Below are 20,610 nucleotides of genomic sequence, written 5' to 3' on the forward strand. Positions count from 1 at the left end.
TGTATACATCATATTTCAGGACATGAATACTGGTTATTGCTAGTACCTTCATCACTGTTCTCACATTTTAATTTATCACTGTCTTGTTTTATTATTAATATTTCTTATTTGGGCATAGTTCATTATGTTTAAGTGATATGTGTGCATATGACACCAAACGTTGGTTGATGGACCAGCTGAGTAGTGTCTTACTGTCTGTGAAAATGGTAGTTAGTCCATCAAGCCCTTATACAACACCAGACAAAGCATGACAAATATGCTTCTATGCATCAATTGTATGACCAGTCACAAAGTTAAAGTTCTGTTGGTAGTTAAGGCCTGTACATTGGACAGATGTCTTTCAGTGAGTGAAACGTGAGTTCAAGGCTGAAGATCTTTTAGGCTTAGAACTGCATCAGAGAATAGATACTAAAATTCTCATTTTATTTCTGTTCTATTTTGCTTCATTTTCCCCACAACTATTTCTTTTCTCCTGTGCTCTGCACTTTTTATATTACTTCTTGTTTCTTTTGTATATATGCCATTTTTGTTTACATACTAATTCATAGTTCTTTCTCACTTGATTTTCCTACTGACTGACCCAAAAAATCCCTTATTTTGTAATATAACCTTTTTTTTCTCTTGGAAGGTCCCCATAGTTATTTCTGCTACCCATCTCCAGTGGTGTTTTCAGGCTCATTCTATCTTACACAGTTAACAATCACATATATGAATACTGCCACTATCATCATCATAACTAACCAATTTAAGTGCTTCAGACGATGACTGTACCTTGATCCTGGCAAAATACATGTTCTGATCTTTAAAATCATCCACAAATTGTATATAACCAGTACAAAGGAGGTACCAGTAACAAACTAATGTTCTCTTATGGGTCTGGCTACAATTTGCTCATGTATTATACTCTATACATAACATGGTCATCATGATAAAGGTCGTTATTTCCCTTTCAGAATTGTAAGTTTATCTGTTCAGATTTTCAATTGATTGTTAATTATGGCAGATATTCAACAGAAGAATAGGGACATCACATTGTTTTAGAAGCAACATTTGTAACAGACTGCAGAACAAGTGTACGGCTGCTGATATTCATCTCCTGTAAGAGGTGTAAGCAAAAATTAGGGGAGATGAGAGCTCATTCACATATCAAAAAAAGTTTTGCATCACCTTGGTTCTGAGGGTTCCAGAACCTGTACAGAAAATTGAAATAGAGACCAACATAAACTTCATTTCTGACTTTTATTGCTCATGAAAATCACACATTGCATATTGTACCACCATACAGCAAGACCTTCAGAGGTGGTGGTGCAGATTGCTGTACACACTGGTACCTCCAATACCCAGTAGCACATCCTCCTGCATTGATGCATGCCTGTATTCGTTGTGGCATACCATCCACAAGCTCAGCAAGGCATTGTTGGTCCAGATTGTCCCACTCCTCAGTAGAAATTCAACGTAGATCCCTCAGAGTGGTTGGTGGGTCACATCATCCATAAACAGCCCTTTTCAATCTATCTCAGACATGTTTGATAGGGTTCATGCCTGGAGAACATGCTGGCCACTCTAGTCGAGCAATGTCATTATCCTGAAGGAAGTCATTCAAAAGATATCCATGGTGGAGGCACCAATTGTCATCCATGAAGACAAATGCCTCGCCAATATGCTGCTGATATGGTTGCACTATCAGTTCAAGGATGGCATTCACGTATCGTACAGCCGTTACTGTGCCTTCCACGATCACCAGTGGTGTACGTCAGCCCCACATAATGCCACCCCAAAATATCAGGAACCTCCACCTTGCTGTACTCACTGGACAGTGTGTCTAAGGCATTCAGCCTCATTGGGTTGCCTCCAAACATGTCTCTGACGATTGTCTGGTTGAAGGCTTATGCGACTCTCATCGGTGAAGAGAATGTGATGGCAATCCTGAGCAGTATATTCAGCATGTTTTTGGGCCCATCTTTACCGTGCTGCATGGTGTTATAGGTGGACCTCGTCATGGACACCGGAACTGAAGTTGAGCATCATGCAGCCTATTGTGCACAGTTTGAGTCATAACAGATATCCTGTGGCTGCATGAAAAGCATTATTCAACATGGTAGCGTTGCTGTCAGGTTTCCTCCAAACCATAATCTACAGGTAGCGGTCACCCACTGTAGTAGTAGCCCTTGGGCAGCCTGAGTGAGGCAAGTTGTCAACTGTTCCTGTTTCTCTTTATCTCTGCCGTGAACGAACAACATCACTTTGGTTTAGACGTCTGGACACTTCCCTTGTTGAGAGCCCTTCCTGGTGCAATCGTACTGCGACCGTCCAGGCATGGTTGAACTACAGACTACGTGAGCCATGTACCTCCTTCCTGGTGGAATGACTGGAGCTGATTAGTTGTCAGACTCTCTCGATCTAATAGGCGTTGCTCATGCATGGTTATTTACATCTTTGGGTGGGTTTAGTGACATCTCTGAACTTTCAACTTTGCAGCGCATCAGCAATCGTAAGTATCAAAATAATTATGAAAAATCTGCCTCGAGAGCACAAACTACCTGGTGTTTACCTAGGTTTCAGCGTGGATAACCATGACTTCTTCAGAACAAATATAAAACAGCTTGCCTAAATAGGCATAGTCAAAGGCTAAAGTCAACGCCTACAGTGACAAGACCCCATAATTTATTTATTTTTTATTTACAAATACATGGTACATATGTACCAAGTCAATAATATTACTTATCTCAACCCTGTGTGTGCTGCCTCGTCCCAGCCAATGTGTGATGGTCACTGGCTCTCCACCGAACTGACGCACCGCAGGCTGCTCACATGCGTGGTTATTGAAATCACTGCGCACGCGCACTGCCAGGAAATGCTCTTCTTATGCATAGGAGCGGGATTGCAAAGTTAATACAGATCGGGACCTAATTGATTGCTAAAAGTTGTCACACAAATAGCAAATTGAGCAAATGATAAAAGCAATGATGTGGGAATTAAGACATATTTAATAGCAATGCACGACAAACTTTGTGCATGGATGGTAAATCAGCCACAAGATAATATGGAGGCCCTAGAATTAGGTAGAAATTACAACTGAACTGAAAAGATAGCTATGCTAAGGATGTTATTGTCAATGGATAAAACCGCGCTAATAATATCTGCAGCAGAAGCAACCAAAGTCGCTACATTGCCATAATACTAAGCAGCCGACCAGGCCGTAATCAGAAGATGTTAAAGATTTATAACATACCTTGGCTCCATGATCTTATAATTACATATAAGCCAACGAAGATACATAAAATACCTCCTAAAAGCAGGCATCAATAAGAAAATACAAATGGCGTCGTTACCATCTGTGAACAATCAACATCGTGCGCGTGCATCAACCAACTTCCACGTCATGCAACTTAATGTGAAGAATTAAGTAAGGGACCAAAACCTTAATTCTTCACATTAAGTTGCATGACGTGGAAGTTGGTTGATGCACGCACACGATGTTGATTGTTCACAGATGATAATGACACCCCTCCCCCCTTTGGAATGTTTTCCCTCCTTTTCCCTTCTACTGTGTTGAGGGTTTGGTTAGCCAAGAAGAACACCATTTGTATTTTCTTATTGATGTGCCTGTTGATGACTCATCACTGCTATTTGGTGAGTGGTCTCCTATGCTCCTAAATATTTTGATTTGTGATCTATAGCCACAGTGTTCAAACATAATCCATAGATAAGGAAAGTTTGTTTTTTTAACTGCATTAAACTGTATTCTTATTGATAACAATTGGTGTACTTCATATATTAAACACAGCCAGAAAAACTACAGCTATGTACTTGGTCTATTTAAGCAAACAAAGTAGAATATATTCATTCAGAAGTTTGATATTGTGTCATGGAGAATCTGTATTTTCTCCCTGTGCCACAGACACTGACACATTGCTTTGAAACTTCATTACTTTCTATTACCGGTACTAACATTTTTGTTGTCTATTATTTCAAACAACTTAAATCTTTTCATTCGCAATAAACAATTTTCTGTGTGTATGCTGTCTATGTTTGTACACCACTTTCCCATTGTGAAAAGTGTTTTGCAGCCAGCAGGCGTTGTCAACAGTTGCATGTGACAGTTACTTGCTATTAAACAAAAAGGTCAGGACATGAGCAACTTATTTTCAAACACTTATAAGTGATTCAGTTGAAAGGCAATGATCAGCTTACACTGATACATGTGATTAAACGCTGACATTTTCCACCTCCATAGCTGAGTGTTCAGCATGGCAGAATGCCATTCGAGGGGCCCAGGTTCAATTCTGAGCTGAGTCAGAGATCTTCTCCTCTTGGGGACTGGATGTTGTGTTGTCTTCATCATCTTATCATCCTCACTGACACTGAAGTCACCAAAGTGGTGACAACTAAAAAGACTTTTGCCAGGCAACTGGTCTACCTGATGGGAGGCCCTCATCACATGATATTCCATTTCAATGCTGACATTAATATATTAGCGTTGGTCAGTTTGCAATATGTGCTGGATGATTCATTTTAACACGTAAAATTTGTAAAATGTAAGTCTTTTGTTGTGCCTCATGAAAAACTTTGGTGCCGTGGTGTACTGAAGTTTGAAATAAAGATTTTCACTATAGTGATACTACTGTTTATGAATTTTTCTAGGTACAGTGTGCTGAGCACTGTATTGCACTTGAACTGCGCCAGCTGAAGAAATCAACAGCTAACAAAGTACCACAGCTGAAGAGGAAGTAACAGTCTATATGCCATGTGTGGTTTCTTGCTCATTTACTGAGAAAGTTAAACTTTTATACCGTATTCTATGTAACTGAATACCGGTATTAAAATATTTCAGTGTGAAAGTATGTGCAGGCATTGTGCAGCTCTGTTTTTCAAAGATATTATGCTGTTATCTTGGTGACACTGGTCCTTTTAGGTAGGCCACTGCTGTTGAATAACATATTGCATATGACATTCCTTATTTAAGGATAACTATGTTTACCAAATTACCATAGTCGAAGAGAATATAATAATATGAATGTGCAAATTTTTCTTATAATTTCTGGGATAAACTAGTTCTTTTAATTAATAATGTTCTGGAAAATGTAACATGTATTAATATATGTTAAGTAACAAGTAAGCAGAGATTATTTTCATCTCCATTTTCTAATAACATCTGGGGTAAAATAGGTTTTATACTTAATAACATTCTGGAAAATGTAACATGTACAACATGTATTAACATATATTAATTACAATTTAAGCAAAGATAGAAAGTTTATTTCCATCTTCAGGTCGTTAACTACGTTCTCCATAATAAGAAACAACTGAGAAAGTAATTGTCCTCTTGTAGTACAAGGTTTTTTTGTATTACTATAGAAATTTTAAAAGATGCTTGTAAATATCCTGCCATCATAGACATCATGTGAAAATCATCTTTAATCATCTGTACATAACATTGTCACTGGATATTTGTGAAATTCTACTCTACACAGCTGTAGATATCTCTTGAATTTCGAATCCTTTGGCTGTGGTCCATTATCCACAACAATTGTGACAGGAATTCAGTATGAAGGGATGATATCATCTAGTATTGCAGTAGGTGAAATTACTGTGGTTGAGAGAGCTACTCTCACATCCTGCTATTACTGTAGGCTTTAGCAATGATCAATAATATTGTATCTGCAGCTTGTCATGTGTAATATATTTGTATCTCCCCTTATAGTCCTTTAGGATACTCCCAAAGATGGATTCAAAATTTTCGAATAAAATGTTTCTGTCTATCACACTAATTGCAAGATTTGGTGACTTGTTCAATAACTGCATGAGTAATACCCCGGAAATGTAGCAGTGAGCAGTGACCATCATGGTGACATATCCTTCATTACATGTATGTAGAACATTCTGAATCATTTACCATAGTGTCGTTGGAATTCTCAAACAGTATGCAGACAGCTACTAACACATTCTTAGCTTCTGAGGGTTGTATTCACCACATGTGAAGTTCCTTCCTGCCACCAGCAGTTGTACAATCCAACCAAAATCAGGCTCCTCCTAAACCATATTATTCCTCCCACACTGACCATTATCAGATTTGGCATAATGTGAATTGTCAAATTCTTAATGAGCTATTTCACCTTTAAAAGCAATTTTGCGAACAGCTTGCATTATTTTTGGTAATGCCTCTTGAGAGTAGTAATTTGTATATGTGTTGTACTTTTTGGGTTAACATTCAACTTCAAAAAGGTAATCAGTGTAGTTTGTCATATTACTAACACATAATACTGGTAATTATTTATTTGGATGTAAAAGTTGTGTGAGAGGCTTATGCTCTGCTATCAGCAAAAACTACAAGCAAATTGTTAATAGAGGAATGTTTGTGCAACCTATACAATTGGCAATACCTCTTTCTTATTGTGAGTATACTGCTGTTCAGTAACGTTTAATGTATGGTTGGCAATTTTTGGCCATTTTTTATCATCTTTCAGTTGATACACCGAAACAATAACCACTCCTATTGTATTTACATATCTTGTTAGCACTAGTGGGAGGGCAAGATCATCAAACATCAGAACTTGTGAACAAATTAGTGTACCATATTCTTGAAGACATAATACTGTCTTTCTACAGATGTTGCCTATGTAAAAGTGTCCATCAGAAGTGCATCTCTCAGTGGACTGCTTCTTGTTGTTCTTTATGTAATACAGAAAGGGTAGTACGTAGCTTTATGTAGGAGTGGGTGTAATTCTTCTTATGGCATTGCTTAGGAGCATACCATACTGCTTCAGTGTCCTTATTTGAACTTGTATGCCATTGGAATCTGTTCTGTGGCCTAGAAAATGCAATGTTGAAGTGCCGAAGATTCATTTCTTCCAGAAAGGCAATGTTTTCACAAGAAGTATTACTAGATTTCCCAATCCCTCTGCAAAAATCTAATTTATCATCAAAGAATTTTAACCAATGAAGAAGATCTTGTTAAATGGTTTCTGTATGACCATGTCAAATAGCAGAAATGTCTGCCACACCACAGGCCATAGGCTTAAGATGAATTAATCATTGTCTTAATTTTTTTACTGTTAATGCGTGCCCAAATTCTTCATTCACTGGTACATCAGTATAGGCATCAGTAATAACCAGACATTTAAAGATTTACGCTATTACTATCCATAGGATAAATGTTCAAGTTTTGGCATACAATGATCACCAATGCATGAATTTAAACTCATCCTATGGTTACCAGTAATATGTATTTTTTCATTTTTTGTGGAATCTCATTTGGAGTATTTGACTTTTTCATAGAGATCAGATGCCACTTGAGACTTACCTGTCGTCAGTAATTCTCACAAAGTTGAGCCTCCATTTGGTAGTGGCTCAAATCCTCAACTACCATGGATATACTTATGTTTTGTAGTCATTTTATTAGAGGTTGTAGATCTACATCCATATGTCTGAGGTGCTTTGAAATGGTAGAATAATAAACAAAACTGTGTGTGATATTTAAATATAATCACACATCACAAAATAAAAACATACTGCTCCACTATGGCCATCTACAGTGTTGGTATCATATTATATATAAGAGTTATAATGAAAGTGATCAGTGGTACACACATTTATTTTTAATACACAAGCTGATACATTCAGTAAAGGCACTACCCAACTCAATAACATTTTTCATGTAACAAAAAATTTTGATTTTTTATTACATTTAACCAGATAGTAAAATATAATTTGTTGTATTCAAATGTGAAAACATGTAATGAAAAGCTTTTTCAGACAGAAGATTGTAGTACTGGAAATGTGTCAAATGTATTTTAGAATTTGAACAGCATCCATTATGACTATTGTTATTATTATTATTTCTACAATTATGTAAGGTCACTTGTAACATTTATAGTTTCAATTATCAAAAGTATTAATTACACATAAAATTGTCTTTGCTTGTATGATTCAAGTTTAAACAACATCTTCATGCAGCAAAATATAACACTGATCTCTTTGTCTTTCTGGTGTGTTTTAAGCAGTTTTTGTTGAAAAGGAAGTATAGACTGTCAATGGAATGTTAAGGCAGACATGTTTATAGAAAAGTTTTTTTGTAATTCACGATTTAGTGTGATATGATGTGGTCTTAAAAACAGTTATTATATGATCAAAATAATCAAGAGAAAAAGCTTCACAGAAAATCATGTTAATGTTAATGCATAGCCAAATTAACGATACTGGATCTCTTCTCTTCAAACAGGGAATATACTTCCCGATATACTGTACCAACAACAAAATCAATAAAACTATAAAGAAAAGACAATGTTACAAGCGTTGTGAGTTATTATGCTTCACAATGATAATTCATCACACTTTTGTATGTTCTTAAGTTATTGAGAATTATTTTCACACACCATATCAATGTTCACCAAAGACGTTCACAGAACAATTTTGAAAATTACTTTTATCTCACTATGAATGAGTAGGTTAGAGATTCGAAGATGTACAGTAACATCTGAAGCTCTTCCTCACACAGAAACACTCCACCAGAACTTGTACTTTCAGCTCATGCTGTCTTTTTTTTATTTTTTTATGGTAACTTATAATATGATACTTAACCACATCAGTGAAGGTCTACGCCAGATTTATGATTTGCCTTAGGAATCTAAATATCACATTTACAACTCAAAATGACATTGAAGACTAGTTATCAGTTTGATTCTGTATATCAAAACAGAATTTGTGGGACCTTCAAAGTTCTCTTTGCATGCTAATGAGTTTTATCGAAATGGGTTGATATGGTCACAGAAGGGCTTAACACACAAAAAAGTGGAACTCACTACAAATATGTGAAAATAAATAGCATTGTTGTTTTAATTTATATTAATGAAAACACTATCTTTTAGTGTAAAAAAATTATCAGTATGTAAATCTTTTCACTTCATGCATCAACTGTGGTACTTCAACAGCTCCAGAATGCTTTCTAAAGAGAATGTTGAAAAATAAGTTGACTGATTCTCTCATATCAGACTTTGGGGACTACTCCATAGAAGCTATCTCTCACAAAAACTACCATGTCACACATAATAAGAGGTGGTTTTGTTTCCCATAAACTGAAGTGGGGTAAGCTGCAAGCAGGCCTTTACAACCAGCCAAGTAATATGCAGCCTCAATCCTGCTGCTAGGTGTTGCAGATTGTGGGAGCACAAACTGTAATCAGGCTATCTGGAAACAGCAATATTGCATTCTGTCATTGGTGGTTCACCATATTCTTAGACAGTGCAGCACAATGTGGCATTTCCACAATTGAGTATGTAATAGGAGCCTGCCTGCTGTAACAATGCACCTGGCCATGGGGCTTATAAATATTTGTGGTTTAGTCAGCAAAATCATTATGCATCCTACATTCAACTAGTTCAGTCTCCTGGCTAGTCATCAACTGAATGTATGGCTAGATCATGTTGTCCCTCATCAAGCAGCTGTACTGACTACTAAATAGGGTCACTGGTCTATGAGCCATCAGTGATGCCTGATGATTCTAGGCCCTGAACAGGATCCGCTGTTGTGAATTCAATCAGTGGCTACCATTGCCAGATGCATTATCTGAGTGGCTGCAAGAGCATTTCGGAGTTCAACTCAAAGTGTCTGCATCACACCCAAAGTGCCAGTGTCCTTTCTACTAACTACCATAGGTCTTCGGCAATGTGCAATACCCAACCACCTCATCTTTTGTTGGCAAAGCTGACATACTACTTGGTGAGCGAGGATGCCGATGCTGCTAGCCACTGTTGCTCTGCCTTAGCAACCATGGGGATATCTCAAATTACCTGAGGGTCATGGGTCACACTATGGCAGCTTTTGCTATGTATAGTCATTGTCCAATAAGTAAAGTTGAAATATGAAAATAGTTTATGTCCAACACAATCACACTAATTTCTAAACAAAAAGCTGACAATGCCCAAAACCAATACGTTTGTTAAAACATTAGTGTGATTGAGCTGGACAGTAAATTTTTGAAAAGAAATCATTGTGCATCTACAGTTTGAGTAAAATGTTGTTTTTTGCAAAGTTCAATTTGTTGATCCATTCCTGACTCCGCATCTGCCATGGTAGTGTAGAATCTGTCCCACTGGCAGCACTGGAGGCAGAATTGGTACAGTAGTGTTCACATATTATTTTAATAATTCTGGAGATACTTTGTAACAGGGGACCCAGATGCAAAAATTTGTAATACACAAACGAAGTTGATGAAGTAAATATAAATAAAAAGATTGATATTTCCCCAAACAAACATAAGTAACAAGTTGCGTAAGGTATTCAGATTAATGAATCATGGTAGGAGTAAAAATATTGTGCCATAATAAGAGAATAGCACTCTGTCTTCAGGCCACAAGTGGCCCATCGGGATCATCCAACCGCCATGTCATCCTCAGCTGAGGATGCAGATAGGAGGGGTGTGTGGTCAGCACAAAGAGAAGCTTTTATGAACACTCAAACCAAACCACAATTCCTGTTTTTATTAACTATTTTAAACAATATACACCAATAATAATGTAAGTCATATCAAAAACAAAAATGTCAAATAGTGACACACAAAATTGCAGGACAAAGACCAAAGGAATCTAAAAACATCATCTAGAAAGAAATGGATCCAATGGTATTTATTCACAGTAACCGAGAAATTAATGAAAAATAAATGATCCCACATTAATGACTAGTATATAACAGTTACTTTTAAAATGTAACACAACAACTGATTATCAAACATCATGGCACACAGTTATATAGCAATAAAGTACTGCCACATTCATCCCTCTGTTGCCTGCACAGATAACACTTGTCATCCACACGATTTTCCAACTCTATTTCTTTCTGACCAGGCTGGATTAAGTTTTTTCCATTTCCAGTACCATTCCATTAACTCCATTAGCTTCAGCCATCACTGGCTTTCTTTTATGTGGAGTTGCATTGCTTATGAAACATTATTAAAGGTTGGAGGGACCTGGTCATCCATACAAGCATTGCTGCTATGATTTGAAACAAAGTAGATGTATGCTACTTTTCTGATCTCCTAGAGTCAATTCAACTTTCATATTCATAATTTTAGGTGTATTGAAACTAATAACAGTTAATTTGATTTTATCTAGAATACTTACCTACAAAAAGTAAGTAATAATTTATGTTGTGGATGACATATGTCATCCGCAAGAGTGACAGTTTCAGGAATTATTGTGAGAGTAATGGAGAGTTGAAATTTCATACAAATACACTGTTCATGTCACCATTTTGTCAAAAACTGACATTTTAAGACTATGGCTGTGTACAAAATAGAGATTAATTCTTGCAGAGAAGGAAACAGCAACCAACCACTTTTAATAATTATATTTATTCACATAAATAGTGCTGTCACCAATTTGAGCTGAGAGGTTTATAATCAGATGCCTGTTCACATTAATGTACATGTTCACATCAGTTTTCACTTTTTATTCCTCCTTGCAGTGAAAAATTCTTTGGGGCACTGGTGCCATACAACAAAAACCTGATGTGAGACACAGCCTGTTGGAATGTAATTGTACAAGTAGTGTGCTGAAATAAAATACACATCAATAAATGCTGAGAAAAATGTCTACTTTGATTTTCTGCAAGTGAAATAGGGAGTAACTCATGGTTCAGGACTAGGATCTCTACTCCTTATCTTATACAAATGACATGCCCACTGCAGTAAAAGGAAAAAATTAGTTTATTTATCTATTTATTTGTTTGCAGTTGCCTAAAACACAAACTAATATCCAGACCATGAATGTAGTGTACTGATCTCTCCATCATCACCAAGAACTCTGTTGGATATCCAAGGAAAGCTCTCAGAGAACATTGTGGAATTATATGGTGAACTGTCTGCTTTTCAGTATGACAGTCACAACCTGGAGAACTTACTTTCTTCCACTTGTGCAGAGAATTTGACACCTGTCAGTGTTGGTTCTTATTCAGTCAAGAGCTGACTAGATCTTTTGTTACATTCAAAGCCAGCAGGTTTGGTTGATGTGCATGGCACCTTAAGTTGTTCCATTGTAACATTAATCTGCCAAATGTCTCTTTTAGCCAACTACAGCTTATCTACATCTGCTAAAGAGATACAACATAATAGTCAGGCAATAACTTCTAATTTCCTTAAGCTCGAACACTAATAACTGACAAATCTAAGTCAGTACAAAGAATACTGATAAAAATCAAAGTGTAAAGCATGTTGTCTGTGCACTCATTGCCACGGAATAATGCTGTGTTTCATTGCACATTCACAGATGTTCTTCTGATGACTCCCACACAGCTCCCACAGCTCTGAGAATGTAGGAGTATTTATATTTCACCCAATGTCCAGCTATTGTGTGTTCTGAAGGCACTGCTTGATATTCTTCAGCCTCCGGTGCTGGCAATGATACTGGTACTTTCTCTGTATGAAATTATCTATTGCATCAAGGAATGGCTGTTTGGTGGATAACACCAGCAACATGAAGGTACACCCACCTCAGTCCATTCCTGATAAACTGGAATTATGGCTTGAAATGCTCAGTCTAACTTTCCAGCACCATGGTATTGTAAACAAAGATACCAAATTTTTGATCGGTGTTAGTGTGCTTGAAAACAAAACAGCAATGATCAGCACAGATATAATACCCTGCCTGCCTGCCATATGGAAATATTCTCATTTTAAACAGTTACTCCTTGAGCAGTTAGGTCGACCACTGGAACAATGTACCCCACAAGCACTACATGGTGAAAAGAGAGGAGATTAGTCACCTTCAGAATTTTGGCGGCACCTGTGAAGCGTAGTCGATGACACCGAGTTGTCAGATATGACACTGCAACATGTGTGGCATGTACAGTTGCCAGAGGCAGTTATAATGGCTGTGGTGCTTTCCGATGCATGCAACATTTCATCATTGCTCTCACTAGCTGATGAGGTCTACGTCTCATTAGATGCAGGGCATATATTATCTGTGATGTTCAAACACAGCAGTACAGACATTCAGGAAGCTGCAGCGATACAATGACACCAACAAATTGACATTATTCAACAACTGGACAAGCTATGAAATCACATTGATGACTTGTGGTGACAGATATCGATGTTGCTCTAAGGCAAACCAGCCACGTATGAAAAGAGGAAGGAAGATGGCAAAATGTCTAAGGAATGTATCTGCTGGTATCATCGTCACTTCAGAAACAAGGTGACACAATGGACATCACACTACATTCAACCAAATGGTGACAGTGGTCAGCGATAGGCACCACTGATTGCAAGTCCAAGCACCAGCGCCTACCACTGCAAGATGACAGCATTTATGGTGTTACTTCCTCTTGTGGTGCCAAGACAGTGTCATCCATGTCCAGTGGGGTGGAAGATGACACATCATGTTCAGTGTGTACATCCTCTTTGGTCGGTAACATATGTGCAGGTTTTACACATTCCAGTGGTACCAACTGGGCCTTCTCATTTTAATCTGTATGCATGGTATGTTCATCCCAGAAGAGAACTTTATAGGTCCCATAATATGGGGCTGCAGCGGTGACTTGACAGCATCTGTCAGAGGCATCAGATACGTACATGTATATAGTTACTGCCCCATGTCTTGAGACAGTGGATGGGCAAAGTCTGGCCATATGGTCCTGCACTGTTTGCAGTACATAAGGCAATTCAGTGTTTTGTGCTCTGGTTTGATTGGTGAAGAATTCTGCGGGCCGTCTTAAGGTTCCACCGTAAACCAATTCTGCAGTGGATGCTCCTAAATCAGCTTTTAATTCTGTACAAAGGCTAACAAAACCAGTTGCAAAGCTGGTGAGCAAGACTGTGCATGGCATATTAACGCATCTTTTAATGTTCTATGCCGGCATTCCAGCATTCAATTGCTTGTTGGGTGGTAAGCCATGGTATGATGATGGTGAAAACCACAGAGTTTGATCAATTCTGAGAACAGGGTTGATTCTAATTGATGCCTGTGATCTGTGGGGACATGTAAAGGGCAGCAAAAACATGCATTCCACAATGAAAGAAATACCAACACCATTGTTCCACGGAAATGTCCAATAATGGAACTACCTCCGTCCATCTGGTGAAGTGGTCCAGTGCAGTGAGGAGATAATGATATCCTTCCGACAGCAATAGATGTCCCACAATGTCCAGCTGCACATGTATGAAATGTTGGTTATAAGTGGGAAGTCTACTACCGCTTTGAGCATGTGTCATCCAACCTTGACCCTCTGATGATCTAAACACATATCTGCCCAACTATGGCAGTCCTAATTTGTATTGGGCCACATGAATCTGTCTGGTATCAGTTTCACACTGGCGTTTATTCCCTGATGAGCAAGTCCATGGATGGTGTCAAATAATTGCCGTCGCAATTTTGTAGCTACAAAAGGTCTCAGTTTTCTCAAGTATACGTTGCACTAAACTTGCGAACATTCACCAGCAGGTTGTATTTGCCACAGACATAACCCAGATGTACTGTTGCAGTGGAATTCAGTGAGTTGTTGGACTGTCTCTTGCACAGCAGCTAACTCTTTGTAGTCAATAGCCTAAGACATCGATTACAACTGAGACAGGAAATCCACTATTAGATTCTCAGCTCCTTTTATATGCTGCATTTGCTCATCTAAAATGGAATTCAGTATACTGTGTGGGAGTCACCAGAAGAATATCTGTGAACACACAATAAAACGTTGCATTATTCTGTGGCAATGACTGCACAGACAATCCGCTTTACTCTTTGATTTTTGTTAGTATACTTTATACCAACCAAAATTTTTTAGTTATTACTATGATTACTGTGTTGTATCTCATTAGCAGATGGAGATAACCTGTGGTTGATAAAAGAGATAAAACATAGTAATCAGGCAATAATTTTTTCTATCCTTATGCTCGAACAAAAATAACTGAAAAATCTAAATCAATAGAAAGACTACTAATAAAAATCAAAGAGTAAAACAGACTGTCTGTGTGCTCATCACCACAGAATAATGCTGGATTTCATTGTGCGTTCACAGATGTTCTTCTGGTGACTCCCACAGTCTCAAGCACTCATTAGTATTAAAGTTATTGCCAATTAACATTGTTGCTGTTTCCAGATATGCATGATGAGACAGAAGCTTTCCTTTACTGATGGTTGGAATGTCTGTATGAACATGGAGGAGAGAACTTTTCTATAGTTTTTTGTACTCCCATATAAGTGCTCTTTCCTGCTGCAGAGATGGAGGAGCTCTGTGAGCTAAGTAGGGTAGCCAGAAAATGGGTATAGGTGTGAGTGTACCAGTTATAAGCTGCATGATATGGTTGAGTTTTGTGTTAATAAGTCTTATGTGAGAACTATTTATCCAAGCCTGTGAGCAATACCCCACAGCAGTGTAAATCAATCTCACAACTGAGGCACGGAGTGTAGATGGAGAAGAACTATGGCAAACATATATTGTTTGAAATACATCTAAATACCAATGAGGATATCTAATAATTTAGTTTGCAAAAGCACTTCACATAAGCTCACATACATTAAGTAAATAAATGAGAATACCATGTTGTATTTGATGCACAGTGCGTGTAAGATCATTTTATGCATTCCACTTCACATAAAACTTCCCAAACCACTGCAAGCACCAAAAAAATGGACAGAATTTTATTGACAGACAGAATCTACAAGGCTCACACTATCAGTGCCCTACTGTTAGCTCAGAAAACGATTGTGTGTCTCATCTGAACCAATCAAACCCTACTCATAGGTGCACAGAGCCACCAACAGCCTCAACCTGACAACCACAGTAGTTAGTGTCCCATGGTATCCACCATAATTAATTTCAATAGTTGATAAAATTACTTACATTACATTTATTAACCAGTTTGTCTCGAGTAGTTCTGGTACTTTCCAATATACTTACCAATCACATACACACTGTACACAAATGCTGCTAGGAATGATCTGACTTTCAATGTTGTCAATGTGTCCCAGACTCAACATACTGACTGTAGGTAGGATTTCATGATTCAGTTTCGTAAGTCACTTGATACATCCTCTCCTCAATATTGGTATTTGTACTTATTACACAAAAAATGTTCATCCAAAGTACAAGACTACTACTGAAATTTAGTTACAACAGACAACCTTATACCAGCATTGCATGTTAGTAAAAAGGAAGGCCTGCATAGTGTTGAGTGAGGGATCAGTCCAGTGACTGCTGTCCACTTCCCTCACAGCTTGATAACTTGGCTTCCTTTTCTCAGCTGCTAGAGTTGTTGCAATACAGATAGTTTTTTCAGTGCTGCCACACCACAAGAATGCTTTCAGTTAAGTTTCCAGAGTACCATGCTACCACTCAGGAAGTCATATTGGAATGTCAGTGACTGTCTTTAATGATATAACAAAACAGGCAGTCCATATAATGACAACTGTGTAGTCCTAACCAATTGCAGTCAAAAGTGACCAACTTCAGATTGGTGACTCTGAAATTAACAAAATGGGTCAAGTATGATGCAGATATTTACCTTCCAAAATAAGTTACAAGCAATAACAAATAGCCTCTATTTATTTCTCTTCTGTTTCAATATTTTTGTTTTTGTTTTCACTTTTGTTCATCTTTGGAATGTACCACTATGATTTAAAGCAACATAGTTTTATCCACATTCCTATGTACACATTGTTGCCTGTTTTTACAGTGAGATGCCTTTCATATTTTTTGTTACATTTTATGCTTAGTAGTTGCCCCGTATTTGGCAAGCACTCAGTATTGGGCACTGAAAATCACTGTTCTGGCACTTAAAGAGTTTATTATGGTTGTGCAACCATTTTGTTTCTCCAAATGAGACTATTTGTTTCCTACTTAATATACTAGGTGCTTACCTGATGAAATTTCATGCTAGTTACCATTACATTCAAATGCAACTGTAAATAGTTCATGCAAACACATTACAGACCACAGTTTGGTAGAGTTGTCTCTATATTTTAAATAAAAATTCTTAAAGTTGTATTTTATAAAAGTTTCTTTCCTGATTTGTAATTAATTGACTGTCATTCTGTGCATGTAAAAGTTTTGTAATTAAATCCCACACAATGCTGAACATGAGATGGGACACACATCAGTCTACAAGCTCATTGGATTTGCAGGACATGGTATTGCTGGGACAGTAGTATGAGTAATCATGTGTCCTCATGGCAACTAGTTATGTCCTGCACTACATGTCTTTGTTTGGTTGCTTGTATTGTCTGTGTTACACTAATGTAAATATTCTATCCAACACACACCAGCAGGCAGTCTATTTATATTTTACCAATTACTATCATACCTCTAAGTTTTTAATTGCTTTTTAAATGGTTTAAACATATTTGCAGATTATAAACAACTTTACATCATGTTTGCTTATACAATATCAGGTTCTTGCTAATTGTATGCATGTTGTTTGAGAATTTAATTGCTCATTGATTTACTCAATGATCACATATGGAATGGTGGTTGGAGCAGTTATAGCCAGTAGCATCCACATGCTAGTCAGCAATTGTTGACTGGTAGATTTCAGTATGAATAAAACGTTCTGGGTTTTCTAGCCACATCAATTCAAACAAAATCTTCGAGCTTTTGGTGACCACCTCCACCATCATTGTCAGGAGTTCACTGACTGCTGGGGCTGCTATGGTTTCTTGCGTATATAGGCATGATGACATCATCAGCAGCCAATCAGATAGACCAATGTGGCCAGCGCAAAAGTCGACATGGGCAGCTAGCGGAGCTATTGCCCATGGCCACACTGGTGATGTGATGTGGCGCCAGGGGCAGGTGCCATGTTTGAATGATGTCATCATGCCTATATAAGCAAGAAACCGTAGCAGCCCCAGCACTCAGTGAACTACTGATGACGGTGGCAGAGATGGTCATCAAAAGCTCGAGGATTTTATTTGAATTAATGCTGCTGGAAAGCTGAGAATGTTTTATTCATGTATGTCGTCACAAAAGAGGACACATAGATTTTAGTATGTAAAGCAGCTTTGTGTACCAGTTCTGCACATCATCAAGGGTATACATATAACATGTTTTGTAACTATGTTGGATGTATCTTAGTTTGTAAGGTAAATAACTATATAATACTTGGCTCCTCTTGTTAATTTCAGAGTTACTGATCTAAGGATGCCCAACTTTGAGTGAAAGGGGAACCAAAATTAATAAATAAATATTTGTTACATTCTGGACTTACTGTTTTATTATAGTGTGCTATTAAAACATTTAAGTTTTAAACTATTTGATTTTGCCATTGACACCAAAACTTCAGATTAATTAATCCAGTTCATTCCATTTACTGGTACTGGTATCTTGACATTCCTTCCATGATCTAGTGGCAGGCCTGTAAAAGATCAGTAGTGACTGAATATTGGGATGTAGAAACAAAACTTGTAGAAGTTTACTTTTAATTTTACTTGGAAAATGTGTCATTTCTAATATGGATAGCCCCATGAATCATGGACCTTGCTAAAATGGGGTGGCTTTTGTGCCTCAAGAATGCACACCAAACCATATCATAAGATAAAATGTAGCAATATAAAATAGCTCCATTGACTACAGTTACACTCCTTTATAATATATTTTTTCTCTTATCTATCCATTCCAATAATGTGTAAAACATCATTACATGGAATTACAAAATCCTTAGTTACACTCTGTCTTGCTACACTTTAAATCTCACGATTCAGACTACAGATTATTGATGATTCTTACAAATATTTTTGTGACACATTCTAAATTTAAGATACATGTAAATTTGATCCCACTAGAAATTTTTTGTTTCTAGCTTGCCATTTGTTATTTAAAAGCAATCAGTCCTCACATTTTAACAAACATTTAACTTTTCCAGGAACCATAAAACTGAACAGTTATACAGTACGTATACAAAATTATTCTCTTCCAGAATGTTTGAATCTTAAAATAAATCCTGTTAAAATTTTACTGTTCCAGTTTTGCAGCTATGAATTTTCTGGTTACAAAAATGTACATATTTCTTAAAGTAACATGTTAGGATTCGAAATATTCCAGTTTTAAAATTAAACTTTCAGAAAATTCTTGGCAAGCTTTGGAAATCCAAGTGCACATGAAAAGTTCTGCATTGTAAAATAGAACCAACAATTTATTAGTTAATGATTATACACTTTATAGTTACTCAAGATAACTGCAATAACTAACTCTTGTATTTCACTTTTGTTTCCTTTATATTATAGGCCCAATCTGAAATGTAATAGCTTTGTATTTTATTATTTTGTAATTGCTGTCCCACACATGCCACTCAATTGAAACACTACGCTGCTCATGGGCCAGTAGTCAAAATGCATGCATCTGTAGTTAGTCAGTGATGAACATTTAGTCGGTTCAGTTGCTAAGGTCAAAGGTATGCAGCTATCATTTGCCACTTGTGAATTTATGAAGCCACTCATAGTCTGTGTAACTTACTGGCTGATTGACAAAATCTGTATTAATATGACGCTAGCAAAACGTCAATATTGAGCTTAGTGTCAATAAATGTGAATATAAAGAAAAATTAAGTTCAACAGTGCTGTGCAGGTCTGCTTAAAATCGGTTTATAACATCTAATAAGTGTAGGAGGAAGGTCAAAGAAGATGAACTTCCATGAGACTTAAGATGTACCCAAAATCAGGCCAGTAACATGACAAATGATGCTCAATGCCCGATGAACTGTGAGATATAGGCATTCCATAATATCAGTAAAAATGACAGAAATTTTACCACAAGTTAAGGGAAATGAAATACATACAAACACATGTATAAAGTGCAAAGAAGGGTGTGACATCACATAAGACTTTAACAACTAGCAGTATATTGGACACGAATACATCAACTGTTTGTGAAGTGTTTATTAGTGAAGAACAAGAGAAGATAGTATTTAGAAGTGAAACGGGCTACAGAATTGAAGTATCTTAAAGCTCAAGCCATATTTACATCCAGCCATTGAGACATTAGATGGAGTCAACAGACTGTTAGCCATATTTGGAGGATGACAGAGAAGGGAAACCTGCTGGCTGTAAACAAATGAACTGGGTGGAAAGAAACAAAACATCAGTAACATGCATCAGCAGTTAATGCCGGCAGAAAATTATAATTCTTTTGTTAAAAGCAAATTATCATTTTGAAGGCGAGTATTGAAAAAGGTATGGGCAATTCATTACACAGAAGAGAAAAAGAATAATTTAGTAACAGAGGAAATGATATGCATAATGCCTTAAAAGTGATGACAAATTTAGTGTATAAATGAAAGGATATAATGATAAAACAAATGATGAAGTCAGTATTTAAATTCAAAATCAGATAATAATGATAGTGACATAATTAAGGAAACTAATAAGAAACTTGATGGTTTGAAAAAATAACACTTTCAATGAAGGTTGTTTTGAGAGTGGAATGAAAAGTATAAACAGAGAATTTAATTATAAAACTGCATCTGTTACAAATGAATGTGTAGTCAGAGAAAAGGAAATTGAAAACAGTTGTAAGAAGCAAATGGTAGTAGCTGTTAATTCTTGTTTCACCAAGTTAGAAGTAGTAGTGCCAGCATATATGACGATAATACCAAAGACCTGGATCAGATCTGAACTGATGATCTACAGCATC

This window comes from Schistocerca piceifrons, chromosome X (assembly GCF_021461385.2).
Source record: "Schistocerca piceifrons isolate TAMUIC-IGC-003096 chromosome X, iqSchPice1.1, whole genome shotgun sequence".
Lineage (NCBI taxonomy): Eukaryota > Metazoa > Arthropoda > Insecta > Orthoptera > Acrididae > Schistocerca > Schistocerca piceifrons.